Here is a 20719-nt window from a genome sequence, read left to right as displayed (position 1 = left end):
ACCCAGTCATATTGTTCCAACTAGAACTGGGCAGTGTTTGTATAGACTTGATGAATTTGTAGAATTTATGAAAGTATACTTCAGGGATTCAATGGTTCAGGGATTTAATTCTATAAAATGAAATTAATAAGAAAGAATGGTGTTACAGCCTACATTTTACTTTTCAATATCTGTTTCAAAATTGAATTGTTAGTCTCTTAGAGAACATCTACCTGTTCTACCTGTACCTGATGGAGTAATTTGCCCTCTCAGCATAAACAACTACAAACTGACTAAAATACGTAACACCACTGTTTTGATATATTTGGCAATAGGCAGTACATGGCTATGATCCCTGAGAAAAGGGAAATGCATTAGGTAAGTCCAAAACTCACCCAGACTTTCCATCGGAAGACATTTTATGGTCTGAAGACATTGATAAGGAAATATAAGTAGAGTATGGCAGCTTCCTAGTGACTACATTAATGTGTTCAGAATGCTGTGGCACCCTGTGAGTAATTAACTCTTAAGTGATTCAGGAATAAATATTAAAATCAAAAAACCTCTTGAATAGCTAGAGACTGAATTTCAGGAAAGCAAACTTCGCTGAAATTTATAAAGCAGAGAACATCATAGAGAAAAATTCCAGAATTCTTCATAGAAGTCTCATTTGTGCTGTTGTTTAATATCCAAAGAGTGTTCAGGAAGGACATACACAGACAAAAACAGCAAGCATAACAGAAAAAAATAATTAAATCTCATCAAAGTCAGAAACTCCTATTCCTCCAAAACACCTTTAAGAAAATTATTCAGCACTACAGGAAAAATAAAAAGGAAAAAAATATATATATTTTCCTACATATATGTCAAATATTACATATTTTATTATGTATTTTCTACATAATAAAATATATATTGTATTTTGTATAAAATTATAAAAATAAAAATTATTTTATTTTTATTATATAGAAAATAAAATTGTTATCTATTATTTTATATATAATAAATTATATTAAATTAAAAATAAAACATTTTATTTTTATATAATAAAACAAAATATATAACAAATTTGTATATATTATATATTTTATTATATATATATATTAGAAATCCTTAAATATATATATAAAGAAAATTAAAAAGAAATTCACAGAATGAGAGAAAATATTTCTAACACATATGCCTGATGAGGTATTGCATCTCAATAATAAAAAAGAATTCTTACAACTCAGTAAGAAGAAAAAAACACAATGAAAAATAGAATATTTGGACAGACATCTCACAATGGAAAATATATAAATATCCAGTAAACATATAAACAAATGCTTACTTATCAGGGGATTGAAAACTAAAATCACAGAGAGACACCACTGCACACTAACTAGAGTGATTAAAATTAATAAAATCGACAATACCAAGCATTGATGATCATGTGGAGCATCTGAAACTTTCACTTGTTGCTGGTGGAAATATTAAATGGTACAGCCACTTTGAAAAACAGTTGGATAGTTTATAATGAAGGTAATTACATATTAATCAAAAGGCTCAACAGCAATTCTCAGAAGTGTTTGCTCAAATAGAGTAATATTTCCAATGTAAATATTGGAATAGATATTCATAGTATATGGATATTCAGAGTAGCTTTACATGGATATTCATAGTAGCTTTATTGTCAACATGAATTTAACCAAAATGTTCATCAATCAGTGAAGGGATGGATAATTTTGGTATATAAATAAAATACTACAATGTAATAAAACTACACATACACTGAAATGCATACATAAATATCAAAACCACCATAATGAGCAGAATAATCCAGATGCAAAAGGAGCACAGGTAGCAGAGTTCTGTTTATTTTAAATTTTACAATAGGGAAACCTGCACTTCAGTGAGCAAAAAAAAGAATGGCTGCCTGGGAACCACATGACCTGAGAGAAAAGTTTACTGCACAGGAACATGAGGGACCATTTTCAAGTAACAGAAATGTTTCATGTCTTGATTGCAGATGTATACATTTGTTCAAAACTCAAAACAATACATCTATAATAGTTTTTGTTTTATTTCAAGTAAATTATGTTCAAAAAAGGGACAGTGGAGGGTAGGGAGTTGGGGAGGGATAACATGGAGAGAAATGCCAGATATAGGTGATGGGGATGGAGGCAGCAAACCACATTGCCATGTATGTACCTATGCAACAATCCTGCATGTTCTGCATATGTACCCCAGAACCTAAATGGCCACTAAAATATTTTTTTAAAGTTATTTTAAATCAAAACATATAGATAATTAGCAATCGTTTTTAACATTAACTCATCAAAGAAAATCGGAATTCATGGGCCCACACAGACACTAATTAATTGACAGTACAGAAACTGTCACAGTAGAATGCCAGTGACAAAATATGAAAGCAATAATTCATTTAGAAAATTACCATTTGGAAAATTTTTTTTAAAATAATTAATTCAGCGAAGAAATATCTATAGGTATTAAGACTAGCGGGTGAAATGGAAAAGGGAACAAATAATGGACTAAAAAGCTCCACCGATTGTCCCCCGCCAACAAGGACATTAAGTTAACAACTATCTACACCAGAAAAAACACCTTCATAAAAAACAAAAATCAGGTGTGCCGCCCTAGTACCTGGTTTTCACTTAATATTGCTGAAAGACACACTGAAGAGATAGAAAAAAAACAGTCCTGAATTGCCCATGCCACCCCTCCCTCACCCTCAAAAGCAAAGGCCTGGTGTGGAGAGCATATCTGGGGCTTGGGGAGGGAGAGTATAGCAATCATGAGGCAATGAACTCAGTGCTGTTCTGTTAGAGCAGAAAGGAAAACCAGATCAAACTCAGCTGACCTTACCCACAAAGGGAGCCTTTAAACTAGCCCTAGCCAGATGGAAATCACCAATCCCAGTAGTCAGAACGTGAGTCTCTACAAACATCCCCACAGAGGGCTACAATGTTCTGTGTCTTCAGGTGAATGTGGAAGGCAGTCTGGACCATAAAAACAGCAGCTCGTAGGGGAGTTTGGTGCTGATCGAGGCCCAGAAATAGTGGGCCAGGGAAACATGCCACCTACTGAGACACCAGTTGGGGCAGCTAAAGGGGTGCTGGCAAAACCCCTCTCTTAACCCCAGGCTGCACAGCTCGTGGCTCCAAGAAAAACCTGTTCCTTCCACTTGAGGAGAGGAGACAGAAGAATGGGGAGAACTTTGTCAGATACCAGACATGGTGATTGGTGATCACATTGATAGGGAATGTGACTATCATCCTGGGAAGAAGAAAGAGATGATTTTTACATGCCGGTGCTCAAAACAGGGAGCAAGAAGAAAGAGATGCTGCAGATGGCATGTGCCTAGTGTCACAGCAACTTCTGTATTCAGCACAGACAGCCCCTGGGGCACAGGTGCAGACATGGGAGCTGCCCCACCATCAAAGCTGGGTGAGAAGAGACGATCAGCTACAATGATGCTTCCTTAGAACACACAGTATTATAAGTGGAACCAGCTTATGCTCTCAAGTGAAAAGTGGAATGACTTTGAGCATCGTTCTACACTGAGTTGCTGATATTAAGTGTATGTTGAGGCAATTGAATTCTGAAGTTAGGAAAAAAAAAAAAATCCCAGACCTAGCCAGAAGGAAATGACCAATCCCAGCAGTCAGAGTGCCTACAAACATTCCCACAGAGGGCTACAGTGTTCTGTGTCTCCAAGTAAATTTGAAAGGCAGTCAGGGCCATAAAAACAGCAACTGTAAGGGGATACCAGCTCAGCTACACCAGGATAGGGCACCAGTCAGAGTTGTGAGGCCCTCATTCCAGGCTCCAACTCTCAGACATTTCTAGATACACACAGAGTCAGAAGGGAACCTGCTGCCTTGAAGAAGAGGACTCAGTCCCGGAAGCATTCATCACCTGCTAGTTAAAGAGCTCTTGAGTCCTGAATAACTAGCAGTGATACCCAGGTACTACACTGAGGACTTTGGGTGAGCCTCTGAGATTTGTTGGCTTTAGGTGAGACTCAGCACATTATTAGCTGTGGTGGCTATGTAGCAAAACTCCTGCTTGAGGAAAGCAAAGAAAAAAATAAAGGGGACTTTGTTTTGCACCTTAGGTACCAGCATGGCCATAGGAAAACAGAGCATCAAGTAAACTCCTAGGGTACCTATTTCCAGGACATAACTTTTGGACAGCATTTCTGGATCTGTCCTGGGACAGAAGGAAGTCCACTGCCCTGAAGGGAGCGTCCCAGGGCAGGCAGCATTCACCACAAGCTGACTTAAGAGACCTTGGGCCTTAAGGGAACATTGGCAGCACTTCTTACTGCCTGGGGTGATGGGAGCCACAGGGTGAGGCTCCTCTGCCTTTGGAAAGGAGGTGGGGAAAGTATGAAGGACTGTGTCTTGTGGTTTGAGGGCCAGCTCAGCTGCAATACAATAGAGCACCAGGTATATATTTAAGGTTTTTGACTGTAGTCCCTAACTCCTATATGGCACTCCTGGACCCACCTGGGACCAGGGAGACACTGCTACCCTGAAGGGAAGAACACAGGTCTGGCTGACTTTGCCTCATGCTGACTGTAGAGCCCAGGCCCTTGAGTGAAGGCAGTAGCCAGGGAGTGGTTACAGTGGGCTTTGGGAGAGACCCCATTCTCCATGATGTGCTTATTTCACATTGCATGCCTGTATCAAAACATCTCATTTGCTCCATAAATATATACACCTACTGTGTACACACAAAAATTTTAAAAAAGAAAAACAAATAAATGAATAAATAAAAATTGTAGTGACTATTTGATGACAGTGTGATATTTACGTAGTTTCACATACCTCCCTACAAAGTGCTTATTGAATATTAAAAAAAAGAGCGAAGAGTGTTTATAGTGGAGAAATCTGACAAACATAGCTTTAATCCAATGATCAGGTAATATATTATGTATTTCCTAATAAGATACAATAAAAACAAAGCATTATTTCAGGAATATTCCTGCCAGAACTGGATACTTCTGAATCCAGTCACGAGGAAACAGAAAACAAACCCAATTTCATGAATATTCTACAAAATTGCTGAACAAGTCTTAAAAAATGACAAATAAAGGAACCTGTCATTATTGACTGAATGCTTTTTACTATAAAGGACATTATTGGGACACTGACAAAACTTGAGTGGATCTCCTTATTAGATCATTGCATATATGTGTAAATTTCATGATTTTGCTGGCTGCAGCATAATTAGGTAAGATAACATTCTGTTTGTAGGAAATATAGTCTAGAATATTTCCAACTTCTGGGGGAACCTTGTCAGTAACTTACTCTCAGTGATTCAAGAATAAATAATGAAAGCAAACTTTCAGTTTCATTTTTGACTGTCTTCTCAAAGGTTTACTAGAGCTATAAAACAAAGAAACCAGTGTCTCTATCCTGAGAAAAATTATATTTATATTTTTCCTAGGTACAATGTAGAGTTTTTCTTATAAAATTATATGGAAGGTAAGTTCTGTGTGGCAATGTAAAACTAGAAGTAATTTAACAACTATAATTAGAAAAATAATATATTATTTACTACACAAAAATACTTACTGAAACACTACTGACCAGGATATTCAGAATTCTCAGAACTGTAAACATTCTGATAATTGTGAATTATCGTTTTCTTAGGTTTTATTTGGCCAGTTTTTAAATTTAGTACATTTCACAAAGCAATTAAACATTTCCACCTCCTTTTCCTGACCCATTTAACACAGTTTAAATAATAGGATGTGCAAACCACTGAACTATTATTATCTTGTGAGATTACATGCTTATCTTGAATCACTCTTGGCTCTAATTTGTATTCTGATATTCTACAATTCAGTCCCTACTATTGTGTTAATACCTCCAATTTTTCAGAGCCTTGATCTAACTCAAGTACAGACATTACATTTTATGACATTTCCATATTTTCAGTGTAGCAAGTTAAAAACTATAGTCATTTAGAAAACACATGGCAATTACGCACGTTTCAAAAAAAAGTAATAAAATATAACTAGGACTGACCTTCATCACTACACAGAAGTGTATGTAGGCTGGTTGTTAACATATTAAAATCTTCCCATTTCACTTGATATTTAGTTGACGAGGTAATGCTTGGAAAGTCAGAGACCATCCAGAATTCAGCTTCAGCACCATGGCCAGTGTCTCCAAAGAGTTGCTCAAGCAAAAACGGTGTTAAATATTTTATATATATATATATATATATATATATAAAATTATATAAAATTATATATATATATAATTATATATATATAATTATATATATATATATAATTGCACTTTAGGTTCTGGGGTACATGTGAAGATCATGCAGGATTGTTGTATAGGTACATACATGGCAATGTGGTTTGCTGCCTCCATCCCAATCACCTATATCTGGCATTACTCCCCATGTTACTACTCCCCATGTTATCTCTCCCCAACTCCCTATCCCCTGCTGTCCCTAACCTAGTGCCCCTCACAACAGACCTCAGTATGTGATGCTCCCCTCCATGTGTCCGTGTGTTCTCACTCTTCAATACCCGCCTATGAGTGAGAACATGCAGTGTTTGATTTTCTGTTCTTGTGTCAGTTTGCTGAAAATGATGGTTTCCAGGTTCATCCATTTCCCTACAAAGGACATGAACTCATTGTTTTTTATGGTTTCATAGTATTCCATGGTGCATATGTGTCACATTTTCCCTGTCCAGTCTATGATCAATGGGCATTTGGATTGGCTCCAAGTCTTTTCTATTGTAAACAGTGCTGCAATGAACATACATGTGCATATGCCTTTATGACAGAAAAATTTATAATCCTTTGGATATATACCCAGTAATGGGATTGCTGGGTCAAATGGAATTTCTATTTCTAGGTCCTCGAGGAATTGCCACACTGTCTTCCACAATGGTTGAACTAAATTACACTCCCATCAACAATGTAAAAGTGTTCCTATTTCTCCACATCCTCTCCAGCATCTGCTGTCTCCAGATTTTCTAATGAGTGCCATTCTAACTGGCGTGAGGTGGTATCTCAATGTCAAATGTCCACATGAGAAGCAAGGAAAGATCTAAAATCAACACCCTATCATCAAAATTGAAAGACCTAGAGGAACAAGATCAAAAAAACTCAAAAGCTAGCAGAAGACAAGAAATAACTAAGATGAGAGCAGAACTGAAGGAGACAGAGACACAAAAAAATCCTTCAAAAAATCAATAAATCCAGGAGCTGGTTTTTTGAAAAGATCAACAAAATAGACCACTAGTCAGATTAATAAAAAAGAGAATAATCAAATACATGCAATAAAAAATGATAAAGGGGATATCACCACAGATTCCACAGAAATACAAACCATCATCAGAGATTACTACAAACAACTCTATGCACATAAATCAGTAAGCCTGGAAGAAATAGATAAATTCCTGGACATTTGCACCCTCCCAAGCCTAAACCAGGAAGAAGTCAAAACCCTGAATAGACCAATAACAAGGGCTGAAGTTGAGGCATCAATTAAGAGCCCACCAACCAAAAAAAGCCCAGGTCCAGATGGGTTCACAGCTGAATTCTACCAAACGTACAAAGAGGAGCTGGTACCATTCTTTCTGAAACTATTCCAAACAATCCAAAAAGAGGGAATCCTTCCCAAATCATTTTATGAGACCTACATCATCCTGATACCAAAACCCAACAGAGACTCAACACGAAAAGAAAACTTCAGGCCAATATCCATGATGAACATAGATGTAAAAATCTTCAATAAAATACTGGCAAATCGACTGCAACAGCACATCAAAAAGCGTATCCATCACGATCAAGTAGGCTTCATCCCAGGGATGCAAGGCTGGTTCAACATATGCAAGTCTATAAATGTAATTCACCACATAAACAGAATCAAAGACAAAAACCACATGAGTATCTCAATAGATGCAGAGAAGGCCTCTGACAAAATTCAACAGCCTGTTATGCTAAAAACTCTCAATAAACTAGGTATCGACGGAACATATCTCAAAATAATAAAAGTTATTTACAACAAACCCACAGCCAATATCATACTGAATGGGCAAAAACTGGAAGCATTCCCTTTGAAATCTGGAATGAGACAAGGATGCCCTCTCTCACTGCTCCTATTCAATATAGTATTGGAATTTCTAGCCAGAGCAATCAGGCAAGAAAAAGAAATAAAGGGTATTCAATTAGGAAAGGAGGAAGTCAAATTGTCTCTATTTGCAGATGACATGATTGTATATTTAGAAGACCCCATCGTCTCAGCCCAAAATCTCCTGAAACTGTTAAATATTTTTAATAGTACCCTTGAGATCGTCCATTTGTTCACATAAACTAATCTGTGTTTATATCTCCACATAAAACAAACTTTCTCGCATTTGTTTATGATTTTCTACTAAATTTATTTGTTTAATTATTGATTTGAACAATTTTCAAAGTGAAATTACTTACCTTATAGATAAGTATAGGTGAACATATAATAGTATTGAGTAGGTTTGCAATACTTATAATATGTTACAAAAATCACTAAACTATGAATTTTATTTTTGGCGAAGACTAGTGACTACCCAATATAAATACAGGTTCTACTGTGTTCTTTAAAGTAGGGTGAATAACATATTGAATTATTTCTTTAAGCTTCCAGGTGATGCTGTTGCTGCAGATCCAGGGACCACACTTTGAGAATCACTGGTGTGGACAAGCACACTGGTTCTAAACCCTGGCTGCACACTAGAATCATCTGGGATAATTTTTTTCTTTGTGGATTTTTATTTATTTATAATTATGGTAAAATATGCCTAACATCAAATTTACCACATTAACTATTTTTAAGTGTACAATTCAATAATTTTAATTATATTTACATCATTGTGTAGCCAATCTTCAGTCTCTTTTTTTTTTTGAAAAACAATACTTTAGACTCATTGAACAACAACTTCCCAGTCTCCCCTAGCATCCAGAACACTTCACTGGCAACCACCATTTTACTTTCTGTCTCTATGAACTTTAATACCTTGGCTACTTCACCTAAGTGTAATTATACAATATTTGCCTTTTTGTGACTGATTTATCTCACTTATTATAATGTCTTCAAGGTCCATCCGTGTGTCAGAATTGTCTTCCTTTTTAAAGCTAATAATATTTCATTGTATGTATATACAACATTTTGTTTAGCCATTAACCTATTGATGGACACTCGGATTGCTTCCACCTTTCAGCTATTGTGAATAATACTTTTATGAACTTGGTTGTACAAATCTCCCTTCTAGGTCTTCCTTTCAATTCTTTTGGGTATATACTAAGAAATGAAACTGCCAGATCATATAAAAAATTCTATTTTTACCTTTTTAAGAAACAGCTACACTGTTTTTTATAGTAGCTACACCATTTTACATTTTCGCCAACAGTACACAAGGGACACAATTTTTCTACAACCTTGTTAACACTTGTTATTTTCTGGGTTTTGTTGTTGTTGTTTGTTTGTCTGTTTGAATGGTGAGCATTCTAATGGGTTTGAGAGGTGTTATGTGATGTTTTTTATATAAACCAAAGTTAAATAACCTCTGAAAAATGGCTCAAAGGTGGTATCTGGTGTCCTTGGTCTTGTCTTTTCTCCTAATTTAAATATTTGAAGCTAGAATTTTGTTTTACCATATAATTATTTTAGAATATTATGCATGGTTTGTAAAATGTAACCTTTATTTTAGCACAAATAAAGTGCTAAAATAAAGTATTGACGAAAATAAGACATATAACGCTATTAAAATGGCAACAGTTATTAATGTTAATGATGCACCTAAAGCAAGAAGGGACAGGAAAATGAGAAACTTTTCTTCAGACCTCTTACAAACTCGTATGTTGTTATTAAACGGTATTCCCTTAGGGCATTTTATGGCCCCAGCTCCATTACTAACTACCTGTGTGATTTGGGACAAGATTCTTATTCTCCCTGTGTTTCAGCTTTTAAAATCTCTCCAGGGAATTTTCCACCTTCTATTTTGATTATGTGTGATTTAAATTATCCTGGGATAAAAAATATTTTACCTATAGGGGTTTTAAAACAAGGAAACACAAGTCCTAAGAGAACATCAAGCTACCTTGAGACCCTATGGTTCCCTGGGTCAGCAAACAAACCAATTAAAGAAAGAGTTACTAGATACATCCTGAGAAATTCACTCCTTTGTGGTACCTTCCCACTTAGAACTACTTATGAAGTCAATAATACATCCTCCGGAAGTGATCATTAGGTAGAGAATGGATATACTTAAAGCACAAGATAAACATGAAGGACTCACCATGTGGAGGTTTACAATTTAATATGAGCTCTGAAAAAAAAAAATCAACATACATATGTAAATAAATGAGTATTTGCTATTTCTCATCTAATATTTAAACTAAAGTTGTATCTCTATTCTTATGACATTTAAAATCTAATTTTTATATGGAAAATTATCAGACTCATATAAAGCACACCATTTAGCTAAACAATTCACTTTGGAGATGAGTGTTGCAAAATTCTTTTTTCAAATAAAAGCCCTGGGTGGGTTGGTTACATTTAAGTATAAGTTTGAAAGAGAAACTAGATTAATAAATATTCAGAGAAGAGGGAGTAAAAATGCTTTAAATGAACACACAAATCATAGCAATGTTTGATGAACATATTTTATCTGCCTAGAGGAAAGTTACTCTTGAAATGAGATGAAGACAGAAAAACAATAGCTGGGTAATATAAACAGGAGATGATTTAGAGCCGTTGTTGTTTCTGTCATCAAATAATTACTAATCATGAGAGGCAGCAGATTGGATTCATTAAGGGTGTGATCCCCTGTGCTGGAATCCTGGCTCTGTCACTTGCCTACTGTATGATCTTAGACAAATTACTATACTTCTTTGTGCCTTCATTTTCTTACCGGTTAAATGGAGATAAAAATATATTCATTATAAAGTTACTTCAAAGAAACAAATTAATTTTATAAAATGCTTATAATTTTAATACATACATGAATACAAAGATCAATAAGTAATTTCCAAAATATCCTTGGAGCTCCCATGCTTACAGCTACAAGTGAGACCTTTACAATTTCTCTAGACTTTACAGGCCCCAGTTTGAAAACTATAGATGTATATAGCCTCAGTCCCCTTCAATCAATGTTTCTCTATCTTCTTATACCTATAAAAATTTGCCACCTTTAGAAAATTATCCTTTTGATTAAAAATAAAATTTCAATTATTTTAAATGATTATTTTTGTGCTACCAGTAAGTGTTAATTAGAATTTTTCACCAAACTGTCTCTATTTGACTAGATGATACATGCCTGAATAATGTCAGATTCCACATCTCATCAGCTATATTCTACTTATTCTGTCTACTAATTTAAAAACAAAATTCTATTTCACATTTATTCACCTAAATGGTAGTAATTGTTTGGCAGCCCCAGTATTTAGGCATTTCATTTAAATACAGTGATGGAAATTATGAAGGAATTTCTCATGGAAGACTATAAATCCTCCTTTACATTCCAAAAAGAAAAAAGAAATTAAAGATGGCTTTTGTATAACCTCAAAACAATCTCCCGCTCTGGGCAGAGCTCCTCTGGGTTCTGGGCAGTCCTCTTCACTTTGAACCATTTGCTAGGTCAATACATCCTAAGTCAACATTGGCTGAAGAACATACACAGCTAGCACTGAGGGGAATTATAAGCAAATTACTTAAAGAATTTTTTAAACTTTGAATTGACTTTAATTAAAATATTCTCGTTTCATTTTTTCATTTTATTCAGCTCTAAGAAGTATTTTGTGTTTTTATGTTTTCTTGCAGATTCTGATTTGATTTTTAATGGTTCCCAATTCATATGGAAATGGTAATAAAAAGCCAGGCATGCTGGCTCATGCCAGTAATCCTACTACTTTGGGAGGCAGGTGGATCAGGAGGTCAGGAGATCAAGACCATCCTGGCCAACATGGTGAAATCCTGTCTCTACTAAAAGTACAAAAATTAGCCAGGCACAGTGGCCTGGCTAATAGCTGTAGTCCCAGCTATTCAGGAGGCAGAGGCAGGAGAATTGCTGGAACTCTGGAGATGGAGGCTGCAGTGAGTCAAGATTGTGCCACTGCACTCCAGCCTGGGCAACAGAGTGAGACTGTCTCAAAAAAAAAAAAAAGAAAAAAGAAAAAAAAAAGAAAAGAAAAGGAAGTGGTAATAAAAAATATTAACATTGGTTAATTTCTGAAAGTATGCCGGAACACTAAATTCTTTAAATGATTTGCATATCTCATTTTAACCAAGTATATTATGAAGTAATTTTTATCCTCATCCTCATTTTCTATAAATGATGAAACTCAGGCACAGAGATGTTAAACTTGTACAAGCCACACAACAAACAAGTGATGGAGACAGGATTTATACCTATTCAGCCTTACTCCAGAATCTAGGCTCTTAATGGCAACAGCATATTTTGTTTTTAGAATTATCTTATTTTCAAGTGACATATATCATACTCAAAATGGCTAAAGGAAAAAAAAAAAAACCCAAAAAGTTGTGGTAAATGTGGTGGTTTTAATCACATGTAAGTACACTGGCTTAAACAATCCTTGGGACTTGACCAAGCCTTTTTCATATCCCACGATTGTTTTTCTTTGTCAGCTTGTTAAAGAGCTCACAATATTGCTTTGTATACTCACTGAAACAAGTCAACTGAATCATTAAAAATTGGTCTTTGGAAACATTATCAGTTAGTAAAGATATTTTTTAAAGTCTCACTTTTCTTTTCTTTTTTTTTTTTTTTTTGAGACGGAGTTTTCCTCTTGTTACCCAGGCTAGAGTGCAATGGCGCGATCTCGGCTCACAGCAACCTCCGCCTCCTGGGTTCAGGCAATTCTCCTGCCTCAGCCTCCTGAGTAGCTGAGATTACAGGCACGCACCACCATGTCCAGCTAATTTTTTGTATTTTTAGTAGAGACGGGGTTTCACCATGTTGACCAGGATGGTCTCGATCTCTTGACCTCGTGATCCACCGGCCTCGGCCTCCCAAAGTGCTGGGATTACAGGCGTGAGGCACCGCACCCGGCCCCTTAAAGTCTCAGTTTTCATTTCAAACACTCACCTGAGCACCTTTTCCCAAGATGGTGGCCATATTTGGTGTGGAAACGCAGAATCTTATACTATCTGTCCACTTCCTTGAACAGCATGCTTTAAAACAAGCACATTAAAATAGCTGTGGTAAAAAAAAATTCACATTTTTTGCTATATCTTTTAACTTCAAATAAAGATCTATTGCTGATTTCCAGGATTCTTTATAAATACAAGAATATGCGGATTATCATCATTTAGCTCAAATCTTTCAAAATTAAGTACATCACTCCCATTCCTTGCTGCATATGTAGCTGTACTCTATTAGTCTGATAACACCTGTTCTAGTCCACCCAATGGCTCGGAAAATAGTCATTAGATAATAAAATAAGAGGAGAAACTTTCCTCTTTTATTGTAGGCTTGCAGTGTTAGGAGAAAAGGTGGTCAAGAAATTCTCACTCCTGTGAATGCAGATACAATGAGCTGATTCATTCTCAGCAAATCAATTGGTTATTCAAATTTAGGTAAAATAAATGATAGTAATTATCCTTTTTTATTTTATGATATCACATTTTGATTTTATGTGACATTCAACATTATTACTTGTTAAAGAGATGCTTTCTCTTTTTATCATAATGTTAACTGTGTGTTTTCACTTTTTAACAGCCTCAGTAGTTATGTAACTTGGGACAATGTTTTCCTCAGGAGTACATCTTAGATTCTTTTGTATTTTTGGTCTTTACTGTTTGCATCCAATAAGTAATTTCGTTTTTTCTTGGCAAACTTGATTGTTTTGGCAAGGAGGTTTATCTCTTACATTTGAAAAAGATATTCATTTCTCTTACAACTGACAGTATTTTATGTTAGACAATGTACTAATGAGTAAGAGCAGATGCATTGTTAGCCCAACATTTAAGTTTTCAGTTATTCATGAGGTTTTCCTGTGTTCACTTCTTTTCACTTTATGCTTCTAGATATACTTGTATCAGCACATAAAACTTTATATTCTGTAAGCATACTGGAATAATAAATATTATTGTCACTTACAGTATTATTCCAAGTTGTAATATGTAAGCAATCATTTTTCATCTGGAAGCCATTCAGTAAACAAATAAAATTAAGCTTATAAAAAGGGACAATCCCAGTGTAAACAGACAGCATACATATAAACAAGAAGTATAATAGGGTATTAACAAAATGGTCACTAGTAATATATCATTTAAGGACCACTAGGGAAATTTACACACCTAGAAGCAGCCCAATGCATGGTTCCCTCACTTTTTTGTCATCCCTGTGGAGGAGTGTCTTCAGGTTAAGCTTAGCTGAACACATCACAGAAAGAATCTGGGAAGGAAAGAATTAATGTTGATGTGATACGTTTCTTCTCCAGTGACCAAGGGTGTAGAGAGTCGGGATGGTGATGGATGCTTCTGGGGAAGATAAAATAAGGCAGGCAATCCAGTATAATTTCCTTGTAAGTATAACTGGATCTCCAGGCAAATAGACTAATGGTGCATTCCAGGGGAAGACTCTACCTTTGGAATACTTTGAGTCAGAGGCTTCTGATTTAGGTTTGCCTAATATAAAGGCGCCTATCACCTGTAGATGTATGAGCCATATCTTCCTAGAGAACATAATGTACACTCTGCAGTATAGAGATATTTCTTTAATTAAATACAGATAGTTGTGTGAGGTAACCCTTAAATCTCATTAAGTATCTCCTCATCTATTATTCCAAGCCAAAAGCATGGTTACAATGCCAAAAGCAGGAAACTGGGAGTTCTGCAGTATACCCTAAATTTTTTCTTATTTCTTCTATCCTACCCGATTGCTTGTATTCTTGAAATTATTAGTAAAGTCTGACACTTAATAAGACCATAGATTTGTTTTTGATGGCACATCTCATCTTTGTTTTACCTTAAAGTCCTTTTAATTTAACAGAAACACACACACACACACACACACACACACATATCTTATAGGAATACATTGAGATGAAATAAAACTATTCAACTTAAATAAGGGCATTAAAAAAAGGATTTAGGATGACAATTAATTTTGGTAAGCATGGCAAGGAAATGAGTTGATAGGAGGACAAAATCAAGTGGCTAGAAGTAGACAATCATTAATACCATAGTTTCTGTTGGAGGTAGTGATTTTATGGGTGCTTATTGCATTAATAAAATAGATATTTTAAAATATAAATAAATAGTAGTAGTGGGACCATCCCAATGCTGTTATATAGTTGCATCTCCATAAATTAGTCAATAGCTAAATGAAAATGAGTTTCCAGAATCAAATATAAAAATATAAAAGGATATAAAGCAATATCATATTTGAATATTAATTTTTAATTCCTAGTACAGTAGCTGCTATTCTGTTTGAGCTCCTTTTGTAATAAATGCATTTAATGGAAATGAACATTTTAGAAGTCATTACTAAGTTAAAAAATTCAGGGGTAGGAAGGTAATAATCTTCCTCCATCTTCACTTAAGTTTATTTAATAAGGTACAGTGGACCCTTGAACAAAATGGGGGTTAGGGGTACTAAACCCTGTACACTCAAAAATCAGCATATAAATTTTGACTCCCCAAAAATAACAGCCTATTGTTGACTAGAAGCCTTACTGATAATGAATTAACACATATTTTGTATGTTATATGTATCATGTGCTGTATTCTTAAAAAAAGTAAGCTAAAGAAAATGTTATTAAGAAAATCATAAGAGAAAATATGCTTGCTATTTGTGAAATGAAAACGTGTTATAATAAAAATTTTCATCCTTACTGTTTTCACACTGAGTAAGCTGAAGAAGAAGAGGGGTTGATCTTGATATCTCAGGGATGGCAGAGGCATAGGAAAATCTGCATAAAGTATGTCCATGCAGTTCAACTCCATGTTGCTCAAGAGTCAACTGTAATATCTACTAGAAGAAAACAGTTAAAATGAAGCCATTAGCTTATACTTAAGCAAGGCAATGTGACTAAACACATTCTCTTTTTTCCCTTTCTGAGGTCATTTTTGAAATGTAATAATAGTTTAATATGATTTATAATGACTGATGATAGTGTTGGCAGCCCAGAAAAAATACCTCTATATTTGGCATCATAAACATTGTGTTAGGCAACATGAGTAGAGATTTGAATATAATATTGCTCCAGTCTGGGAGAGAGAAAGATATATAAACAAATATCTGTTTAAATGGTAGTTTATATAATAAAAGTATCATCATGGCAGTGTAGAAAATTTTCAAGATAAATTAACCAACTAACTCAAGTCTGTTATGTAGACACTGAACAATACCAGCCTCAAATAAATGATTAATTTTATAATAAATACACAAAACTTGGTAACTAAATAGCTAAATTGGCAAAACATAAATCACACATGAAAATACTATTTAAATAGTGTGTGAAAATATCAACAATAAAGAATAACTTTCCACAATTTATCACTAAAAGAAATATAATTACAATACACGTTTGCAGGAATGTGAAAAACTTGTACATATATAGATTGCCAGTTGCAGTCAAAATTGATACAATTCCTTTGGTTGAGAAGATAGCAGTACATATATATTTAGTTTAGATTCAGAGGGTACATGTGCTTGTTACATGAGTACATGCACAATGGTGGGGGTTGGGCTTCTAGTATACTCATCACCCAAATATTAAACACTGTACCTAGTAGATTATTTTTCAATCCTTCCTGCCCCCCACCCTCCACCCTCCCTCCTTTGGAGTCCTCAGAGTCTAATTTTCCCATCTTTATGTGCACATGTATTCTTTATTTAGCTCCCACTTACAAGTGAGAACATGTGATAGTTGATTTTTTTGCTTCTGTTAGTTTACTTAGGGTAATAGTGTCCAGTTCCATCCATGTAACTGCAAAGGATGTGATATAATTTTTGTAATCTATTAAAATACTCATCCGTTGATGCTGAAATCTTTTCTTTTTTTTTTTTTTTAAGTATAGAGATGGGGTCTTGCTATGTTGACCAGGCTGGTCTCGAACTCCTGGCTTCAAGCAGTCTTCCTATCTTGGCCTCCCAAAGTGCTGAGATTACAGGCATGAGCTACCATGCCCAGCCGATGCTGAAATCTTACATTGGGGTACTTATTCTATAAATATAAATTAACTATGTACAATTTATAGTATAAGTTAAACAGAGCTGTTGAAATTTCTAGAGTAACCACTAAAAAAGAAAAAATCAAGCATTATTATGGTCTGAATGTTTGTCCTATGACTATTCACATGTTGAAACCTAATCACCAACGTGATGTGTTAGAAGATGGGACACTTGGAAGGTAGTTAGATAATCATGATGGAGTCCTTATAAATAGAATTAGTGCCCTTATTAAAAGAATCCTCAGGGAGCAGCTTCGTTCCTTCCACCACGTGAGGATGCTCACCATGTGAGCAGAAGACACTGTCTATGAAAGAGGAAACAGGCCCTCACCCTTCCCAGCCTCCAGAACTGTGAAAAACAAATTACTGTTGTTTAGAAGCTACCCAGTCTACAGTATTTTGTTATAACAGCCCAAACAGACTAAGTATGCGAATTCCAAACTCCTGAATGAGCAGAAAAAGAAAATGAAATAAACTTAATCGTCAGTCCAAAAGAAGGAAAGACAGTAGAAAAAAAGATTGTAAAAAAGAAAGAAAAAAAAGCTGAACCTAAAAAATAATTTAAAAACCACATAATGATAGTGCAGAACAAACCCTGTAACTGTAGTCAAAATGAATAAACTAAAATTTTCAATTGAAAATATATCAGACAGGACTTATTAAAACAAAATTCAGACATATGCCATATGCAAGGTATACATGAAGCATAAGGACAAAGTGAGATAAAAAAATAAATAAGGGGAAATCTAGATTAAACTTAAGCTTGTTTATCTATAATAGAATCCTTGAAGTTGAGGTTTATGGCAAAAATGCATAACTAGAGATGAAGAGCATCATTACATAAAGAAGTATGATCTTTCTAAATTCATAAATACCTAATATATCCTGTATGTATTATAATAAAATTATAAAGAAGTATGAGAGAAGGACAGGTGCAAACTTCTGGATAGTGATCAATTCCAGAATGAAAGGTAGCAGTGTTTGCAACACCATTGAAGGAAAGCGGTGGTACCTCAGGTTTTATTATTAACCTTTAAAAACTGAACATATATGTTATATATACTCATTTTACATATCATATTTCATAAAAGTATAATAGTATTACAGTCGATGAAAAATTTTGACACTATTGTTATATTGGGGTTCAGGGGTTCAGGGTGCCTTCAGCTCCCCTGAGAGGACATTTCTCCAGGTTCTTGGTCTCTTGCCCTCTCAAGAATGAGAGACGGGACCACTGCTCAGTGGGCAGTAAATGCTGAACTCAAAAGTGTTTGTAGAAAGTGATTTATTGAGAGAGAGAAAGAAACGAGAAGGAGAGAGAAAGAAACAGCTAACTCTCACACTGAGTGAGAGAATCCAGAAAGACGGAATCCAGGAGAGGAAAGCAGCTTCCACCCTGAGTGGAAGGGAACAGAAAGAGATGGAGTTTAGGAGGGGAAGACAGGCTTCCACAAGAGAGTGTGGAATGGGACTCCGAAGGGGAAATCCAGGAGAGAGAAAGATGGCTTCCATGAAGGGAGTGTTCGTGGAAGGGGACCCAAACGGAGTCCAAAGGGGTGTGGAAGAAGGGGACTTTAACCTGGGAGGAACCTCCACCTTCTCTAAGACCCCGGGCCAATGAAAGGAGTTCCTTAGAACTTTCACTGGAGTGACTGACTCTTAGTTTCTTCCTGCACCCATGAAATTTAAACATAAACCGTTAAATCTCCCAGATGGAGAGAGATGGGAGTGGGGCATGGCGCTGGGAAGTTCTTGCCCTTAGAACTACACCACCTTGTGGACCCGGAAAGAGAACACATTCCCTCACTATGAGCAATAGTTATTAACATGGTAGAATTTTTGTCCTATTTTATGTGTAGTTTGAAAAGAGTTTCACCCTTCTCCTTACTCCACACATATTATAAAAACAATGTAAGCTAAACACTAGATTTGGGAATATGAGTAATGTCTCTACTATTAAATACTTTTAAAGAACTTTAGAACATCAGAATAAATTTTGCTATTAACTTGTTTGAAAATTAGAATTTATGTTACACAGCTATAGAAACTAGAGAATAAAGGAGATCAAGAACTTCCAAAAGCAGAAATGACATGCCAAAGTTTAATAATCCCCATAATTTGAGTTATAAATTTTCTGGTATAATGAATATCAACTTAGCTTTTTATCCTCACTTAAGTTTTAAATTCCCTCTATAAATAGTTCAGAATCACACCATTCTAATTTAGACTTGAAATATAGGACAGTGAATGCAGACATGATTATTTCAGAGTAAAAATTGAAAATTAAAAAAACAGTGAAGTACAAATATTTAATTTTAATCATTAGTATTTATAATATTTAATCATTAGTATTTTCACTTGTTCAAAGCATTTACCTAGAGATACACAATCTTCATTATGGCATATTCTTCTTTTCAGTGGATGGCAAAAGGCTCCTTGAAGTACATTTTGCCTGAGATATATGATCACTTGTATTTTAATACTGAGTACATTTCTATTCAACTCCAAATACTTAGACTTCATAGGTGCATTTATTCACACTGCTTCCACTGAAAAGACTAGTGAAGTATCTAGAAGATTCTGAAAACCTACAGCCAAAAATATACAGTCTCTTATAGGGGTAAGTAGTTTTCCACTGTACATTACTGAATTCCTTATTTAATTGATCTTGCTTAGGTTAGAAAATGAATTAGCATAACTAAAGTAAGGGTTAAACGTGGTGCTATATTACTATGTGGAATGTAGTTATAAGCATTTTCTATTAAAGTTTTTTTTTTTACTTATTTGTCAGATATGTGGACTGTGACCTCTGCTCTGAGTTCAGTGCTGTAAAATCTTTTAAAGGGTAAAAAATAGAGAGTTCTAACAGAGTATAAAATGTATTATAGCCCCTCAGTAATTATGCTATAATTCTGTAGGAGAAAGCAATTATTTTGAAAGCCCTATATTCAGACACTTTCTTTAAACTTCCTAGAAAAGGAAAACCATTCCTTTTAGCTAAGATTATTTTGTTCTTTGCATGTGTTCAAAAATGACTAATATTTCCTGTTTATTTTTTTAAAAGAAAGAGCACATTATACACACATATACACATGTGCATAGACAAACATATGCTCTGACATTCTTCTTAAATACACTTCAGTCTTGTTATTTTTATTTATAAAAGATAGATTTTATCAGATTACTGAATCTGAAAAATATCAAGCATTCTAACTGTGCTTCTAGACAAAGACAAATGTGTGAAGGTTAGCAGAGCTCTTACTTTGTGTGAGAAAGGTTCATGACTGCCTAGTACAAGTCCACCTCGTTGTGGATAAAAATAATTGCTTCATATTTACTCATTGAAAAACCCTTAGCTCAGAATTAATCCACATACCTTCCCACTTGTAACAGAACCACCAAAGAATCGTGACGGGCTAAGTAGTGAGAATTTATAGTCATATTGTGATAATTATATGTGACTTTCAAATATATGAGTCAAGGAAACTAAACAGTACTTGGGTGGTACTAACCAGAACATAGTGCT

Source organism: Aotus nancymaae, unplaced genomic scaffold (genome assembly GCF_030222135.1).
Source record: "Aotus nancymaae isolate 86718 unplaced genomic scaffold, 86718_ANA_hifiasm-v0.15.2.pri h1tg000011l, whole genome shotgun sequence".
Taxonomy (NCBI): Eukaryota; Metazoa; Chordata; class Mammalia; order Primates; family Aotidae; genus Aotus; species Aotus nancymaae.
Note: the sequence above shows the minus strand (reverse complement) of the source record.